The 18,443-nt window shown below is 45.4% G+C and overlaps 1 long non-coding RNA gene across 1 annotated transcript; it reads left to right on the forward strand.

The window, feature by feature from the left end:
* Window positions 1-1,367: 1,367 nt before the first annotated feature.
* LOC127018607 (uncharacterized) lies at window positions 1,368-18,108 on the forward strand. The gene is made up of 4 exons (XR_007766779.1): window positions 1,368-1,499; window positions 13,297-13,371; window positions 14,207-14,391; window positions 16,402-18,108. It is a non-coding gene; the product is annotated as an uncharacterized LOC127018607 (long non-coding RNA).
* Window positions 18,109-18,443: the final 335 nt, after the last annotated feature.

An 18,443-nucleotide genomic window follows, 5' to 3' on the forward strand; every position in this document is an offset into this window, starting at 1 on the left:
TATTTTCATTCCTAGAGCTCTTTGCACTTCACCGCTAATTAACTTTCAATAACTGTCATAGGGTTACAGTCAGTCAGCATGAATCAGATGGAAAATGTAGCTTTAGGGGACCGCACTCTGTCAAAAACGATTAGAAACCTTTGCTTGATTTCGGAGGAGAACATACTCACTCAAGCAGGATACAGCAGCTATTAGGCAGTGTTCTACTGCAGTAAGAAATCCTTAACAAAAGAGACTCAGTGCTTTCACTACAGCCCTCCTTCCAGGGTGGCTCTGAGTAATTATGCGGTGTTTTCCTTGCTTCCCATTTGTTTGTTGGACTTCCTAAATGGTGGTGTTGCTTAGGCCAAAGCTTGAGTTCTGAGCTTAAAGGCGGTGTTCTTAACTGTTTGCTCACAAATATAATTTGAAACGGGGGAGAAGGGGGAGGTCGCTTACGGGTGCAGCTCAGCTCATGGAAGCTCTGCCCTTCCCAGGTCTCGTAAGCTGGGGCGAGTTGAGTGAGACCAGCTTTTGGCTGGGAGAGCTTGGGGGAAGACCTGGCTATGGCAGGCAGCGATGCTGGCGGTACTGGGAATGGGTCCCATTCCCAGGATGCAGCATGCAGGGGTCTCAAGCTCCATGCTTTCGACAAATTGCCCCTTCAGTAACTGGGAAGGCAGCAGGTGAGCAGTGCAGAGCCACGTCCCCAGCGTGCACTTTCCTCTCAGGCTTTTGGAGCTCTGGGTTATGCTACCCAATACACTCTGGCCCCTGAAACAATCCTTTTAATCTAAATTATAATAATATCATATCAAATAATATCATCTGCAATGCCCTTGTCTAGCTGCTTAAAAGCTGAATGCAATGTTAGATGTAATACCAAATCCTCTTTGTGCCGCTAAATCCTTTTTGTCCCACAAAGACCCCAGCTACTCACTGCTGATGATTTATTTGGCCTGTGCAGCCATAGAAGTAGGCGACAGCTATGTAAGGCAATCGATGGGGAGGTCCTCTGTGCTCCTCAAAGCCTCACCTACCTTGGGCCCTAGTGCTGTTGGAGACAGCCCCTCTCCCCTGCAGCATCTGCAAGCTCCAAGCGGGGACAAGGCACTCGGGGTCCCTGCTCCCACCCTGCAAGGTGATGCTCATTACCCAGTTGTAGCCTACTCTGTACTTTCTAACTAGAGCTAATAGAGGCTTTTAATTTCCAGGTGTGCCATTAAAATCTCAACATGTGCTCCAGATGACTAAGGATGCTTCCTCTGATTTATTTATTTGTTCCCCCCCCCCCCTTTGCTCTCCCTTCCCCCTCCTGACGTCAGCAATGGGTATAATTTGTTGGCGGAGTTACAGGGTCTTTTATCTTTCTTTGGCCAGCCCTAGGTGGATGGGGGTTTGTTGAAGCCACGGCTTTTTTGCTTTCTTAGAGCTGGCACGCGGGCATTGGATTGTGTCATTCGTAGGAGGTGAACGTCAAAGGAAGTGGGATCAACTGCTGGAGGAGGTTTGTAAGCCAGGTACTTAATATTTGGTTTCCTGGAAAAGCAAGAAAAAAATAGCAAAACAGGCAGCCTTTGTGTCATTAGTTTTCCCATGTAATCAGAATAACACAATACCTATACGTGCTTAAGCACAGTTTGTTGGGTTTGTTGGTTTTTTTTGCCTTGGTTTATTCAGGATGGAGAACTACTGTATTTCCCTTTAAATAGTTTCACATGTTTTGGTGGATTCTGTTGAATGTTTATTCCAGTAATACAAATAATTCATGTTCCATAAGTGCCCTTGCAAATAATGCAATTTATTATCAGGTACATTATGTTGTCTTTTTATTTGATGCAAAATGGTCTCTTAGAGTTAAAATTAGACAGAAGAGCCATTTGAGACTATTTTGTTCGTCTCCAACTGTTTTTTCAGGAGTGCATTAGTCTGAAGTATTTCACAGGCAAAATACTGAGTTATTTTGGGGGAGAAAAATGATCTACAAAAGAAAAGTATAGCTACTTATTTTTACAGTAGTTTTATGGTAATCGCTATTTTATGTGACACGTATAGATACTGAGCTAGATACTGCTCTACTAGGAATATTTCTTTCTCCTAAACTGCTCTAGGTAGTAGATACCTTTTGCAGTCCTTGTTCAGGCTAAGCTTAAAAATTAACAAGAGAAATCATTTTTTTAAAGGCTACCTGTGTCCTATCTTATGGATTAGGCAAAAGGACCATATTTTTTCATCACACTGTTTTTTCTTAAAACTTTGCCTATTTAATCTAAGTGCGAGACGCTGTCCAGGCTTTTGAAAATCTATGTGCCATGACACGTGTTTTCCCATTGTATCACTGGCGGGGGCCAGGCGTGTCTGAGATGGGTGCAGTCTGAATGTTTTTAGATAAACCCCTCTGAGTAGAGCAGCTTTTTCCTTCTTGTATGGCTTCTGATTTACGCGGCTTTCTTGGCATTTAACCCTACATTCGTTTTCCCGTTGCTATCAAAGGGACCCGTAGGTCAGGAGAAAGGAAAGCTCAGTCAGCCGATGGTAAAGTGTTCACGGGAGGACGTGTCTGCAATTGCTGGAAACACAGTCCCTCCCTCTGACTTCAGCAAAGTATTCTGGTGTAAATTCATTGAGCTCATTGATACTACTCCTGATTTACACAACAGTAAGCAGTAAGTAAGTAAGCACAACATAAGTTAAGTAGCAGTGGGCCTTAAATATTTATCTGGTTTATTTTTAGCATGCCAATTGCAGCTATTTATATAGCAAGGAAGCAGTGATACAAATCTGACTGGATTCCTCCTTTGCTTTGAATCTGCGGTAGAGAGGCAGTATTTGGTTTTTTTTTTTACCACGAGCTCTTATTTATTATGTTAAATTTGCTCTGATTAATATGTTATAGACTTCATTTTTCAAGAGCCTCTTAGCCCCCACTTTGAAGCGTAAGGGATCTTGTTACTTATCTAAAGGAGCATTGATGCAGCCTAAGAGCAGCTGTGAGATTGCCCTGCAGTGCTGTGCCAATACCTTACATGGATTTATCCATGGGGAAAGGTCCCAAAATTGTGAGGAGGCTCCATGGCAGAGCAAACAATGTGAAAGGAGCCAGTACTCTTTAATAACATCTAGTACAGCGAAAAGAAAAAGCACATTTACAGTTGGTTATTTGCTTACTAATAAAATCCTAGAATAAAATATTTTCTCCTATTTTGCTTTTGCTGGATGTAGGACAGGGAGATGGTGGTACTGGTGTGAGTGAGCCCCTGTCTGCGCCAGTGTGGCGGGGATGGACATTCCCTCTGAAAAGACCCATGAAGGGTAAACTAGGCTGGTGGATGGAGACGCTAGAAAATAGCGTGTGGTTGTACGTGCTGGCTCAGAAATTAGCACTTTTGGCTCTTAGGCCACTAGTTTATATGCAGCTTAGTTACCTGCAGTCTATATAGCTTAGTTACCAAAATCTATTGCTTTCTTTTGATTACAGATGGTCTGTGGTAAATAGATTGGTGATCCTAGCCCGGTCTTTAGTTGGCAAAGAACCACATCACAAAAGCCAAGCCGTACCGCTAATGTTGCCATCCCGACTGATAGTCTCAGACACGTATCCAGGGCTTCACTGGCAGCTGAACAGCCCTCACCACTGACAGACAGGCAGGTCATCCCCTTGCAGGACCAGTTTTGTTGCTGCATCCCTCCTGTGGAGAAATTGAGGACTTACCCACTGTCACGAACTTAAAAACATCATTCCATATTTGATTTAAAAACAAACCTTGAGAGCCTGGGAAGGAAAGAGAACTAACAGATACAGTCAGCCCCCCCGCGCCTGCTAGGAGAAACCACAGGAGGTGGTACGGTTTTGTAAAGAGGCCACGGGAGCTATGTCTTGTTTATGGATAAGTGTGTGTCTGTCTGTCTTGTGCCTTCAGATTTACGTGCATATTAACTGTTGTTGCTTGTTACTACATTTATACAGTAGCCTCTACTAATTGTCCTGGGATTTGATGAAGCACTCTTGGAAGAATGAATTGCTAGCAGTGTTCAACAAATGTGAAAAGAATTATTCTCTTTCAAATGGTTCTTGAAATTAAATTTTAGCCCCGATGTGCTCAACTACCTTCATGATTAATCTCTGTATTGTCAGAGGAGCCTGTCAAGCTCTTTTAGATTGAAGGAGGCTGTTTTGTATTAAGATTATTCTGATAATGTCTTCCAATTACTTTGTAATCACACTTTTGCATGAACGCTGTTGCAGTTGCTGGAGTGCCACTACACTGGTCATGGAAAATCGAGGACTTTTGATCAGCCAGATGCGTGTTTGGTAGGCACCTCTTCCGAACCGTGCCTGTCCACAAGCCAGTAACAGAGTTAAACCGGCTCAAAACTTAGTCCTTCATGTTGATGCTCTGAGCTTGAGTAATTTGTTAATAGCCAGTTGTTTTGTGGAAACCTTCTTGTGAGGCTTCACATGAGAAAATGCTCCCCAGAAATTTTAAAGAGATGTGGTAGCCTGCCTTAACAAAGGTATGGAGGACAGGGGAATTCAAGGGACCTGCTGCCATAGCCACGCAGGGCGCAGTCGAGTGCCGGCGCGGGCATTGCCCGGCACGGTGCTGAGGAGAGCCTCGGCAGGGCCAGCCCTGCTTGTGCTTGAAACAGTTGTCATTGGCTTTAACTAGGTAAATGGTGAGAAAGTGTCCTGATTTCGGCTGGGATAGAGTTAATTTTCTTCTTAGTAGCTGGTACAGTGCTGTGTTTTGGATTTAGTGTGAGAATACTGTTGATAACACTCTGAGGTTTTAGTTGTTGCTAAGTAGAGCTTCTCCTAAGTTAAGGATTGTTCAGTTTCCCATGCTCTGCCAGCAAGCAGGTGTGCAAGAAGCTGGGAGGGAGCACAGCCGGGGCAGCTGACCTGAACTAGCCAAAGGGGTATTCCATACCATAGGATGTCATGCCCAGTATATAAACGGGGGGGAGTTGGCCAGGAGGCGCGGATCGCTGCTCGGGCATCGGTCAGCAGGTGGTGAGCAATTGCATTGTGCATCACTGGTTTTGGGTTTGGTTGTTTTTTCCTCTCTTCTTTTTTTTTTTTTTTGTTATATTCCTATTCATTACAATTACTATTATTATATTTCATTATTATTATTGTTAGTATTGTATTTTACTTTAGTTATTAAACCATTCTTATCTCAACCCACGAGTCTCACCTTCTTTCCCGATTCTCCTCCCCATCCCATTGGGAGCGGGGGGGGTGGGGAGTGAGGGAGCGGCTGTGTGGTGCTGAGCTGCTGGCTGGGGTTAAACCACAACAGAAAGACAGGGCAGCCTAAGCAATCCTGACTGTGAAGGCCCGGGAAGGGCAGTCCCTCTTACAGCTCTCGCGTACAACACAAAGGCAGCCTGTGACCCTCTGCTGCCGTTCGACCCGTTAAGTTTTTGGGTATCTTGCTGCTTCCTATTTCCTTCTGTGTGCGTCCTCTGACGGGTCCAGCTCAGGCTGGTGGCTGTTAGCACACCCATAACCAAGCACTTCCAAACTACCTAAAACATCTCCTTGCTCTCTCAGAGCCTGTCCGGGCTGGCTTGTTGACCGTTTCTTTTTGCAGTCTGCTGCTGCTTACCCATGCACCACTGTACACCTTCACCCCGCACCCGCGTGAAATCCACTGGTGTGCAAGTCCCGTTACCAGCAAAGTATGCCAGCTTGGCACGCATCCCCTACCTTCCCAGCATGCCTGGTGTTTTTAAATTTCTGCTTTTCCTGCGTTCAGACATGGTCCTCCTTCATTACAAAGTTTCTATGCATCTCCAAACAGGCTGCTTAATGACTATTTTTTCCTCATCAACTCAGAATTTTTTGACTGCTGCATTTTTCCTATCTAAATATAAACATGAGAGAGACTAAGAAATAAGTGCTATTGAATGATTAGGTAGAGACATGCCAGTGGCTTTGCTTGATTAATGGATTTACATTGTACATTACCCATAGGCAGCTTTCCAGTGTCTTTCCCTAAAACAAGGTAATTTGCTTAAAGGGCTGTCTTTTGTAAAATACTGCTAAGCAAGAGATCCTTGGTGCATGTGTGAACGTCTAGGTAGGGAGAGCCAGGATGTACAGTCATTTTGCCCCTGCTAGTCACAGCCGCTCCTGCAGGCACGTGAGGAATGCAGGATGTGCCTCAAATAGGCCTTTACAAATATTCCCCGCTGCAGTCATTTCAGCCTTTCCCGGCATTCGTATTAGCTCTCGCTGACAACAGGATTTTCGTGACGGTGACTGCAGCAGAGTACAAATGCTTTTTTTTCCCCTTTCATGCCAGCCGGAAAGTGAAGGTAAAGACTTGCTATACTGACTCAGATGAAAGGTTGAACAAGCCTGGGCTCCTGTCTCTGGTAGTGGCCAGAGAAGCATCAAGAGAGTTGAAGAACAAAACAAGCATAAAGTAATACTTTTCCCCACTCCATCCTGCTCGCAAAGTGAGTGTTTCCAGCTCTGGCATCTATTCCGACAGGATAAGAAAGAATAACTTAAAGAAATGGGGTGGCGAAGAGAGGAGAGAGGCGTTCTCTTCAAAGTACTAGCAAGGTTTAGCTTTCTGATCCAGTGCCAAATGCAACAGAGGAACTTGCCAAATGCCCTTGCAATGGGACTTGTCCTGGGGCTTTACAGCACTGCACCTCGCTGCCTGTGTCCTGCTGCTCTGCTTCTGCTGGAGTCGGTGGGGTTCCTCTGATGCTGAGGCTGCTGCCGAGCCTGTGCGAAAATCCTGCTGCTCCTGACGGCCGGGCACGTCTCTGGAGCGTGAAAGAGCAGGAGAGCCCTATCCACACCGTTAGCAGGGCAAGCTGTTAGTGAGAGCTGTAACTTCTTCTTGGCTAGTTGAGACTGGGGAAGGACACGTATGCTGTGCAGGGAGACAGCCCGTTTCACAGTACTGTGTCATTTATCACAGCGACCCGTGGATTGAGACCACCTTCTGAAAGTTAGGGTAGATGCTGGGCTGGTCCCTGTGGTTCCTACCGTCTACTCATGACCAACCTTGTATCATACTCCCATTTCCTTGGCGTGTGGAGCCACATTTGGTCTGGTTATGAATCTGCTAAAGGTTGTGGCATCAGTACGAGGCTCCTCTGAGGCACTGGCACCCAGACAGTCCTACCTCAGGATTAGGCCTGCTGGACTAAGTATACGTTTACTGCACAAAATGCACGAGAGGTGGAGGCACAAGAGTGACTCCAGGTTGAAAGCCGAAACTCTGTTTCCATGAGATGCCAGCTTTTTTAACCACACAGCGCTCTTTTGGCCTTTCCAGTTGTATAACGTGGGTACGAAAGCAAAGGTATATTTTATGTCTGTCTATCCATTTTCATGTCAAAGGGTTAACTGGAATCAAATGGAGTCTGGAGTCAAATGGAGTTAAATGGAGTCTGTCCATTTTGATGTCAAAGGGTTAACTGGAGAGTGAGCTTCTGACTTGGACATTTTCTTTCGCTCCTGAAAAAAACCTTTTTAAGGTTTTAATCTCAAAAGCAGCATAGTCTGGAAGCATCAACTTTTCTTCTGTGTCATTAAACCTCAAGTCTGGATTCCCAGAACTGTATTTCCAAAGGAAAGCATCCATAGGCAGGTGTTATTTGCCAGCTGACTTGGACCTTTGGCAGTTCCTAGCTCCGAGCAAGCTTCCTTGGTGTGGAGACGCACCGCAGAACTGGTAAGCTGGCAAACACCGTTCTCTGCTTCAAAGAAGTTACAAGTACCAAACACACCAGGGGATCCTGCCAGCTCCGTAAGCCAAACAGACTGCAGTCTAAGGAGGTCAGAAATAACTTAGACACACCTGAAAATACTCATAAAGCACTTGAGCCTCATCACTGTTGCTCAAGGTGTCCAGCAGCTCTGCAAACATTCGAATGATGTCTGAGCCAGGCAGGTGTGGCTTTGGCATCTTGGATGCCCAAAAAAACTCAGCAGGCTATAATCACGCAGCTAACACTTGTCTGTTTCTTAATTTGTTCGAATCTATGTCTCTATAGCCCTTGTGTAGAGAGAAAAGATCCCAGCTTTTCCAGGTACCCGGAGGCAGAAAGGACAGGAACAAAACCATCAGTGGTTGTGTTCAAAGAGTGGGGGGAAAAAGCAGTGCCCACTGGCAGCAGGCCGGGAGAGGCTCAGAAACATCCTACTCCACAGGCGGGTGACTGCTGCCCGTGGCACAGCTCTGCTCCTGCCCTTCCTGTCCACCCTGCCCACCGTCGGCAACAGCATCTTCCAGCCCAAAATGCCCATGTTCTCTAAACTGATCTTGCGTGGCCATGGGACGCCTTTAGAAGAATGTTAATTTTGGAGAAAGATGGGGTACTGCCATTTATTGAGAATTAGACACTTTTAAAACGTCTCTAAGTGACCAAAACTTGCAATGCTCAAAATCATTGGCCAATGTTATGCAGGCATATATTGCTCTGTAAATGTTTCCTGTTGTTGGTTTTACTTCCTAGCTGTGCATTCAAGCCAGGTGTTATATTAGTTTCTTTTGCTGTGAGTCATAGCACCACAGCCTCGAGAGAGACCGTTGCTATGTCCACTGCAAATGGAGGCTTCAAACCTTTGAAGAAGAATGGCAGAAATCAGAAGGTTGTGAAGGGGTTACCTATCGTATGCATGAAAACTAGAAGTTGGGGGGAATAGCAACAGGGAAACTGCACAGGAGCAATGGCTAGAGTGTTCCTCAGCCTCTTCTAGCAGAAGGGTGGAACACATTTGGGTTCACTGCACTCCCTTTATTTGAAGGATAATTAACTGTTGAGCTCTGAAGTCTTACCTACATGGCTAATGTGCAGTTAGGATGCTCAGAAATGGAGCTGAGTGCTGAGACGCCCCCCGCCACTCAGGGTTTCCACTGTTGTGCTGCAGCTGGGACCAGCTTTCAGCGGGCATCAGCACCAGCCGCTGCTGCTTTTGTTCTGAGCGCTCATAAATAGCACTTCCTCCCTCATGAGAAATACTGATGAGATTTTAATTGTTTGGGTGATTCTGATGCAGAGCAATGGTATTATAGATACTGTGCTGCTATTGATTTAGTAGTATTCATTTTCAGCATGGCTAACAGGTAGCCAGTGCAAACCTCACCGTGCATTGCTGGATGCTCCTCAGAAGCAGACATTCTTTGGACAGAGTTTCTTGTTCCCTGGTGCCACAATACACCATGCTCTTTCCAGTGCAAAGGCAGCGTTCCTCCTTTGTTCTCTACTGGTATCTGCAGGAAAGAAAGTCTTCAGTTCCAGGCTGAAATAATTCCTCTTCTGTGGTAGCTGTATGCTTTCGGTGTATTGGGAGCAGAACATCAGGCTAGAACAAGGCCTTCTGCTAAACTGGCTTTAGAAGTGTGCTTATTAGCACTAACGACATTTTTTTAACAACCATGGAGAAGCTGAACAACATTTTGACCAATGAGTTATTTCACATTTAAGACTTGTGCTTTTACAACGGGTTCTCTATAGTGTTGCATCCTGAAATTGGGCTTACTGGTATTGTGTGGGGCATGGCACGTGGATCTGCAGGACCCTGTTTGACTTTTGGTACTTCTTGTTATTGCAAGTGTCAGCATCATACCTGAAATGAAACGATGCTTGTAACAAAGCCAGGCAAACCTCGTTCTGATGTCCTTGGTCCTGTTACCAGCACTGCTGGAAGAAGCATTAGAGCATCTTGAAGGAGCTAGCTGGGGCAGAGGGAAGGCAATGCCAGGACTAGGCAGAGTGAGGGTGAGGCAATGCAGTACCACTGTGGACGGGATATGAGGGAGCTGGGCCTGAAGAGTCTTGGTTTGGCTGCCAGTCCTCTCAAGTGAGGCTTGACTACAAAATTGTGAACCTCAGGCAGCTAGGAACTGTGATTTCTTGCTTAAAGCTGGTATATTCCTTGCCACAGAAACTGCACTAACTCCTTTAGTAACAGTTTGTAGCACAAATCCTGCCTGTTTAATTGGATTTATCATGGCTATTGGGAGCATAAATGTGTTTATAGATTTGTTGTGAAAGCTTTTTTGTGTGTTTTCCTCATAGCAAGTCAACTTCCATGTGGTGCAATTATGTTCAAGATGTTCCCTGTAGCACTGGAATCATGTCAGATTATACTGTGTGTGCATGTTGTTCTTCAAAAGGATTTTATCTGAGGCACGATGCACCGTGTTGGAAGCAGAAAGGGAGCTTAGTCTTTTATTAAGAAAGGCATGCAAAGCTTGAAACACAAGAAATTCTGTCAAATCCTGTTGTCTTATTACAGAGAAATGCTTGTCTCTGTCTACTAAAAGTGAAACTTTTCCCCATTAACTTCCTTCCTGCTCTATCCAACTCTGCCAGAACTAAGTCCATCCATCTGCAGCTTGCCACTTTTGTGCTGCAGCCTTTTCAGCGCTGAAACGTTGAAGCAAACACAGCGAGACATTGCAGAGACAAGAGTCTAGGGGGGAAAAAAAAGAGATTATTTTCATTTGGTTTGGAAAGTTTCTTAGTTTTCGTTTGGTTTGTCAGCCTGTATAGTTTGGCCTAGAAATTTGCGGTGTGTTTGACGCAGTCGTATGGGAACCCCACGTGAAGCCTGCTCACGTTCCCAGCCGCGGGGCTGCCGCCGAAGGGATGCTGTGGTACGGGAACCGCCGCCAGATGTTGGGGGCTACAGCAAACAGTGCTGCGCTAGGGATGAAGCTGGCCCCTAGTGCTCACTGTCACATTTTTTTCTTTTTTTTTATCAACTTGGGTAACAATGCAATTTAACAATGCACTTTCCTGTCTGATGGCAGTTCAGATATTAAATGTCACATCTGCCTAATACTTTCATTCTTAACTATGACAAGTTTTCCCAGTGCTTCTAAAAGAGACAATTGTGATATGTTTCATTCCCTGACGAATGATAGTCAGAAACCCAAATTTGTTCTGTAACCCATTATTATTATTACTAATTGTTGTTATTAGTAAGCCTCATAGAGGAGTTACTCGGAACAGCAGCACAAAAATTCTCCCCACCATGGGAAAGGTCAGGATTTTCAGATGCCACCATTTGGAGCCTGTAACCTATTACTCTGTGTGTCGGTCGCAGGTTTTCTTTTTCAAAGTCGCACTGAAGGACAATTTCCAGGGACATGCCTCTGCTCTCTCTTGCCGCCTCTTTAATCCATCCCCTCCTTACAATGCCTCTCTGTGCAAGGGAAAGCTGCCGAGCCCTCGGCTGAGGTTGGCAATGCAGTGAACAATGCAGGCGTTTGAAAACTAGAAAGCTCAAAACTTGTGTTCCTGTGACCAGAGAGATGGATGGAAAGATCAAAGAAGAGGACACACAACTTGAGAGGGCGTAGTGGGCTCTGGCATCTTAGGAAGCTAACAGTAGACGGGCTCTGTGCCTGTGATGCACAGAGCATCACTGTTGCAACAGATAGAATATCTGTGCTGCAAAAATGCATATAGAAAGGCACGAGGAGCTTGCAGCTGTGCTTAGTCTGCCTCTCATCGAGCAGGTCCTGGCAATTACTTGCCTTTCTGTCATAAGCACTAATGAGGTAAGGGAGCCGGAGAAAGGATGCAAGCAGATCAGAGCTAAGTGGAAAGGAAAATCCATATGGCAATTGCTCACTAAAAAGAAAGGTGAGGGATCTCTGGCAATCAGTTTTCTGGTGGCCCGATGCAGATTCATGCCAGCTGAGAATCTGGCCCCAGAAACGGAAAGTGGCAGCAGAGCTGAGTAACCATGTATGCAAGCTTCAGGTAATATTTCTCATTGGCTTAGTAAACCCAGATCTGCAGATCTACTTTGCTGATTGAAAATTTGGCCTTGATTTTAAAGGGAAAAAAAAAAAGAAAAAAGCCTGAAGCTCTCTGCAGGTATGTAAGAATGTACCCAAGAATGTAGAAACACACCTTTGTGGGCTTAATCAGGTAGATATTTGCTGAATTTTCCAGAACAGTTTGCATATTCAGAAGAAAATCGCCTTTAGAAAGCAAAGTATACTTTATGGAAGCTCAGTGTCCAGGCCATTTTACAGAATTCGGGTTTTTACTCTGCTTCAATCTGGTTAAAAAGCCTGAAAGATGAGCCATTTTAAAGTATTTCACAAGACCCATGAGTCATGCAAAATCCTATCACATTTTTCCCTCTGGTTGAAATCACAGAAGTTACGAATGGTAAAAGAGCTATTAAATCACAGATAAAGAATGCTGCACAATGGGTTGGTGAAAATAAATAAATAAACCCCCCTAGTTTTCCTCCAGCTTCTAATTCCCCGGGCACGAATGCAACAGGTAAGAGCGAAGTATCGCAGCTCGGCCTCAAAAAGGAGTGGCATGCAGCTGTATCCCTTGCAGAGTTGCTATTCCTTCTCTTGGTTTCTTTACTGCTCCAGGCGAACAGAGATTTTAATACCACTCCTTTATCTAGCACAGTTAATTTCCCCACCCTGTACCAGCTCAACTTCTCTGGCAGGTATGTTGGGGGATGGTGGACCCAAGCTTTCATCTGCTCCCAAGTCTTCTGCTAACAAAATTGCCCGTTTGTGATCCCACAGAACCTGCTCCGTGCCCGCAGCGATCCGGGCAGGCAGGCAGGAGGTGACACCGTTTCTGTATAACTCGGCTCTACCAGTGCTGCTACTTCTGTAGTGTTAGGATACCTGTATCCCCTAGATATTTTTATTACTAGAATAAATCCTGCCTGGAACTACTGCTGGGATCCGTGGGTAAGTGCTAGGCTGGCCTTTCAACTTTTTTTTCCGTATTTATTTCTTATGCCACTGTAATTGTTGAAATCCTTCTCCCTTTAGTTTCTTTTCCCTGAAACGCTGTGGTCAGATTTCCCAGACGTTGCGTTCCTTGTTGGCCAGGAAATTCTAAAGACCGAGAAGGAATTGAAGGAAAGCACTAGGCAGGGGGTCTTATGTGACCATAAACCATACAAGCATTTAATCAGAGGGAAAGTCTCACTTTCTATTTCAGTCACCATGTTTGGAGCATGTACTGGAGGTCAGAAATTACTTTTGGCACAAATAAAAGCAAATTCAAATAATAAGAAAAATGTGCCATTTTTGCCAGTATTTTGTGAAAACATTGACGGGAAACAATTATTTTTCATTGCTTACATGGTTGAAATCTATATGATTAAACTGGCTTTTAGCTGAGGGAAAATAGTGTAGTTCAGTGACTTTGCTTATGGCACAGAGAGGAATAGTTCTGCTTCTCAACAAACCTGAAACATTCTCACCATTAAAGAGATTTCTAATGACTTCTCATTGCTACTTTTGTCAGGTTCCCGTTTTCACACATTTTTTTTCTTTCCCACAGTCATTTCATCCTCTCTCTAACCAGTTCCTGCTGGAGAAAAGACAATGGAAAAAAAGAAAAGAAATCCAAATCACTGTAAGTCATGAAGTTAGAATTGCATACAGTGTTTTCGGTGACATCCCTCAGAGCTAGATCATTGCCACGAGCTGTAAAACGGACAGCGGGGAACCCCAGACCCTGGTCCTCAGTTAACGTGGTGGGGAGAAAGCAGGGCTCACCAAGCATGGCTGACGGGGTCCTCTTCTAGCATCTTGTAGCGGTTGATCTAGAGCCTAATCCACTTCTCAGTGCAATGTAAGGGGAGACAGTTAGCAGCAACCTTTGGGCATTCAGCTTCTTCCTTATTGCCCACCACTGTGTAGGATCTGCCATCTGATCTTCCCTTTAGCAGTACATGCGAAGGGTCAACAACACCCTTGAAACATCCTTCCATGTAAAATTAAACGTGTCCTGCTTTCAGATGGTTGCAAAATTCCACACATTGTAATGAACTGCGATACTAATTTATTGTAAAATATCTTTTGTGTATGTGAACTTAATGAGCTAGGCCTTGCCAATGCTAAAAATAAATCTCAGTGTAGAAAAGGCTTATGGAATGAGCAAAATTGCTCTTTCCCACAAAGATTTCATCTGTTGTCAAAAACATCTGATCATGTAACATCTCTAGCTCTCTGTTTCTCGTGGGGTAACACCAGACCTACTTACCCCTGCTCCTGCAGGTAGGGGGTCTAGTGAGCAATTTTGATGTCTTGTATAGTGAGAATGCTGATGTAAGACTTCTGAAAACAGGTACAAAGATGTATTGATTTTAAAAAATCAACTCAAGGTAAATACCTGGCATGGAAAATTTTAATCCAAATGATTAAGGTTTAGCAAGATCAAAGCATCTCAAAACATGGTTTCATTACAGGAAATGTTAGGTGAGAGATGAAGCCCTCAGTCCTGCTAGTAATCATCACCTTGAGATGGATCAGCACCTTAAGAAGATACCATATTGTTCTGTCTTTGAAAAGCTGGCAGCTAATTTTGAAAACAAAAAGGCCTGTACAGTGATTACTGGAGTGAACCTTGCAGCTATCCAGATATTACTCAAAGGTGACCATGTCTTTTCTGCTTTGTTTCTGAGCGAACCCCTTGGAAGAGGTTCTGCATGTATTTTAGCTATGTTCAATACCTGTATGTGACCTTTCTCACTGATGTCAAACTTGCACAGGGGAAAGCAAGCCACAGGCTTTGCTTTTGTCTGTTTGTTGCTAAACCTCGGGTCTCATGTTTGTGTTGGCCACCAGTTGCTTTCTGACAGATCACAAGGCTGGTCTTTGTTCCAGTTCATCCAGCTGTCACTGGTGCTCTCTGAGGCACCACCACCGGAGTCATATAGCAGGAAAAGACAAAATTTGCTGCTCTACCTCAAAGAAGCACCTAGAAGAAGAAAATGGTGGGACTCCTTACTCTAGATCCAGTGGAGGTGGCCATGAGACTGGTCACAGCTGTGAGAGCCGGTGATGCTGTGATGCATGCTTCCAGCTGTCTCAGAGGGGTTTGCTTTGACACAAGGACGTGAGGTGACCAGTCATCTTTGTGGATCAGAGGAAGAAAAGTTGTGGTTTATTTGTGTGTCAGTAGCACCAGGATATCCCAAGCATGGGTCAGAACCCTGTTGTGCTGGATCCCGTTGACAAGACAACCCCAGTTTTAGGAGATGGGAGTATGCTGTGTGGATTCAGCAGGTACAGATGGTGGGGATCAGTTTGATGAACAGATACAGAGTTTAGCAGAAAAAATAAAATCCCCCTTTCCTAAGGAGAGTGACTTGTAGGCACTGTGGCAGGACTGTCTTAAAAGACAGCAAGATGCCCGCTTTATACCTTTGGACAGATGTTTTGCCACGTGAAGAGCACTCTCTCTGAAATGCAAAGTGCATGTTTCTTGGTTATTGTGCAGTGGATTTTCCCTGTGCTGGCTTGTCACCATGGTGCTGGACTGGGAAAGCTGCGGATCAAAAGCTTTGTGGAGCTGTATGGCTGAACCGTTGCTGCTTTCATCGTCCATTAAAAAAAAATCTAAATGGAAGATGAGAACCTGCCCACTTTAGGTTCATATGCAAGTAATTGTAGGACCGGGCAGCAGCAAGGTACTTTCTCAAAGATGAGTAGGTGGTTGGGCCTCTTCAGGAAATCTGCAGCAAACAGGTCATTCAAAAATAACTTTCTAAGGCTATGGGAAATGGGTGAAAAGAAATAGCTAATGAAAAGGAGAAAACACTGATGAAAGGAAGTGTTTTATCTGATATCAGAAACTGTTCACCTTCATTCTGATCCTGTTGTTTTTTCTGTATATAGCTTTTAGAGTGCCCTTAAGTCTTCTCAAAAGGTTATTACTTTTCCAGTGGCATTAGAAAGGCTGAAATGATATTTGCAATGAGGGTAAGTGACTCTCTTGAGGTTTTGGCACCCACAGCTCCAGATTAACTGGAAATGCAGGCATTTAGTAAATCTGAAAATCAGTGCCTCTCGGCCCTGCACGCTCTAGAGAAGACAACCTAAGTTTTGTGAGTAGGGCCAGAGCAGGAACACAGTATATGCCGCACAAAGGACATATATCTGGAAAAATTAAGCCACCCAGAATGAATGCCAGCTCATAAGGTGGTGGCCTCTGTTTTTTTCGTCCAGACTATCTCATCCGTGGAAGTCAGGGAAGCCCAGCTGTTGGTTGCATCGATGGGAACAGCAAGACTTCCCTTTCTGGTATTAGTTTTGGCTGACCAGAGGTGTAATTCTTACAGATTTCTGTAAGTTAAAATCACCTCGGGTTTCCAGTTCCCAAAGTAAAAGAGCTCCTTTCAAGGTCTGGAGTAGATTAAAGCAGTGACTGCTAATCCAGAACTGGTTCTTGAGATGGGTCCATGGGTAGGGAGATGGCTTCAATCACGATGAGGTGAAAAGCCAGGGAGGACCTGGCAATCAAAAACTAGCACAGGGGACAAAAGGATAATACCAATGAGGTATGCATATATCCATACTCCCATATACACAGCTATATCTCAATTGTACAGAAATGTTCCCTGCCTCGCCAGCAGTTACTAACTCACTGTTTTCCTTCCAGAAAGAAAATCCTTGACAGACTTGAAGTGATGAGTAATGACTCCACTTTCTTCCAGTCCAGCTGCCACACAGGCGTGTACGTTGGTTCCTCGTTGGCCCAGCAAATTTGAACGTCTTAACCTTTTCTTGTTGTCCCACGTCTGCCCTATCACTTATTGGTTGCTCGCTGTTGCGGTATGGCAGGGTCGTCTTCTCACAGCAGACACTGCAATTGTTTTTACAAGAAGAAAGAAAATCCCCCACTGATAAACAGTGGTACACGTCTAGGGAAAATGTCAGCACTTAAACCCGAGTCTTGCTTTTCCCTCTGAGTTGTCATTGCTGGATCCTCTGCCCTTCCTTACAAGTGGGTTTGAGGAGGTGGTTGTTTTGGCTGGAATTGGAGAGGCACAGGTGGTACCACCAGCTGTAAATTGGAGGAGGCACTTCCTGATTATGACCACTGCCTACACGCAGATCATTGCCAAGAGAGGAGCTGGAAGGCGCAGAAGCCTTCTCCTTACTTGGAAAAAGGGCCTGGAGGATAATCATTGCTCCCCTCTCCTGCAGGCTTTCACCTGCAGGATTCGGGCTGCTTTGCAAGCGCTTGGCTTCCCAAAATGCTGTGATGTGAAAAACCCTCAGCCATCACTGAGAGACGGATAAACTGAGGCACTGAGTATTTAATTTCATGCATCTAACGTTTAGGCACTCGGGTCCGTATAAAGGCACCGGGAGCTCAGGAGATGCAAGTGCATGGTGCATTTGAAAGCCAGATTACTTTTTTAAGGGACTTCAGCATAGATCCAGATGTCTGCTTAACCACGGTAAAATAAGTGGTGAATAACTCCTTGATCTCCGCAAGGTCCAGATTTTGCCCTCCGGCTTTAAATGTCAATGGCAAGAGGCTTGTACCAAGCTGCAGAGCGAGCACCGGGCTCTCCTGCGACGAGTTTGGGATGTTGCTCTTGGGGGCTGTTTTCAGAGGGCACTGCCGGCTACCTGCATAGGCAGGACCGTCCTGGTCTCAACTGCAAGCACACACCGCCATTTGCAGTTATGTATTTTTATCGCCAGGTTACAGTTTTTTAATTATTATATGGTGCTCTTGCCTCCACCTTCACATAATGGAGGCCTCTGTTGCTGGCCCTGACTTGCCTTGTCCTCAGGAAATTTGGGGTGCCTTGACTCCTCGTCTGCTGAAAGCCCTTTCCCTGGGATGATCCCTCGGCCCATTGCTGCCTCACGGTCTTGGTTTTCATCTTGTGTCCTAAACGTGGGTCCACTGCACGGCAAGCAGCAAGCGAGGGAGAGGCGTCAGAGGATTAACCCACCACCGCGTGCTCCTCGCCCACGCACACGAGGAGAGAGCCAGATTAAAAGATTAAAGTTACAAACTGAAAACCCCCTCGGGCTACTGATGAGATCTGAGCGCCTGGCTGCGAAGCCAAACTCCCACTCCGGAGGTGCAGTGCCGCGCGCGCGCTGTCGCTCACGCCGGAGCTGCCGGCTCCCGCCATCCCTTCCTGCTGCCAGCTCCAGCTATTTTTATAGTCCGAGAATTAAATAATAAACCAGTTTTGCCCTGAAGGAGGGTCCTGAGCAATGCCTCGGCAATACCCGGGGGCTCAGGGGGGTAGTTTTACGCTCCTCCTTGTTGCACTTCTGAGCTTTTGGGGTTTCCAGCTTCCACTGGTGCCTCGTTTGCTCGTGTTGCAGCCGCTGGATTGCTTCGGTGGGGATGAGGGCCAGGGTTGGCATGGGAGGGGTGGCAATCGGCAGCCACCGATGGTGGTAACCGCACGGGGAGGGTCGCAAGTCCTTTGATGCTTTCCTGTCCCTTCATAGAGGTCTCATACAAGCCTCACCCTAGCAAACCTACTGCTAGATATGCTCACAGTTAGTGTATTTTCTCGCCTTTTTTCCCCCCTGTATCTTCATTAGGACTGGGCAAAGAATGGCCTTTTTGGTTTTATGGCTGAAAGGTACAGAAGTAAAACTGTGTCCCAAACCACAAACACTATTGCCATGCCTGTGTCTGTATTTTTTATTTGACCAAAGCAG

The sequence above is a fragment of the Gymnogyps californianus genome, chromosome 7 (genome assembly GCF_018139145.2).
Source record: "Gymnogyps californianus isolate 813 chromosome 7, ASM1813914v2, whole genome shotgun sequence".
Classification (NCBI taxonomy): domain Eukaryota; kingdom Metazoa; phylum Chordata; class Aves; order Accipitriformes; family Cathartidae; genus Gymnogyps; species Gymnogyps californianus.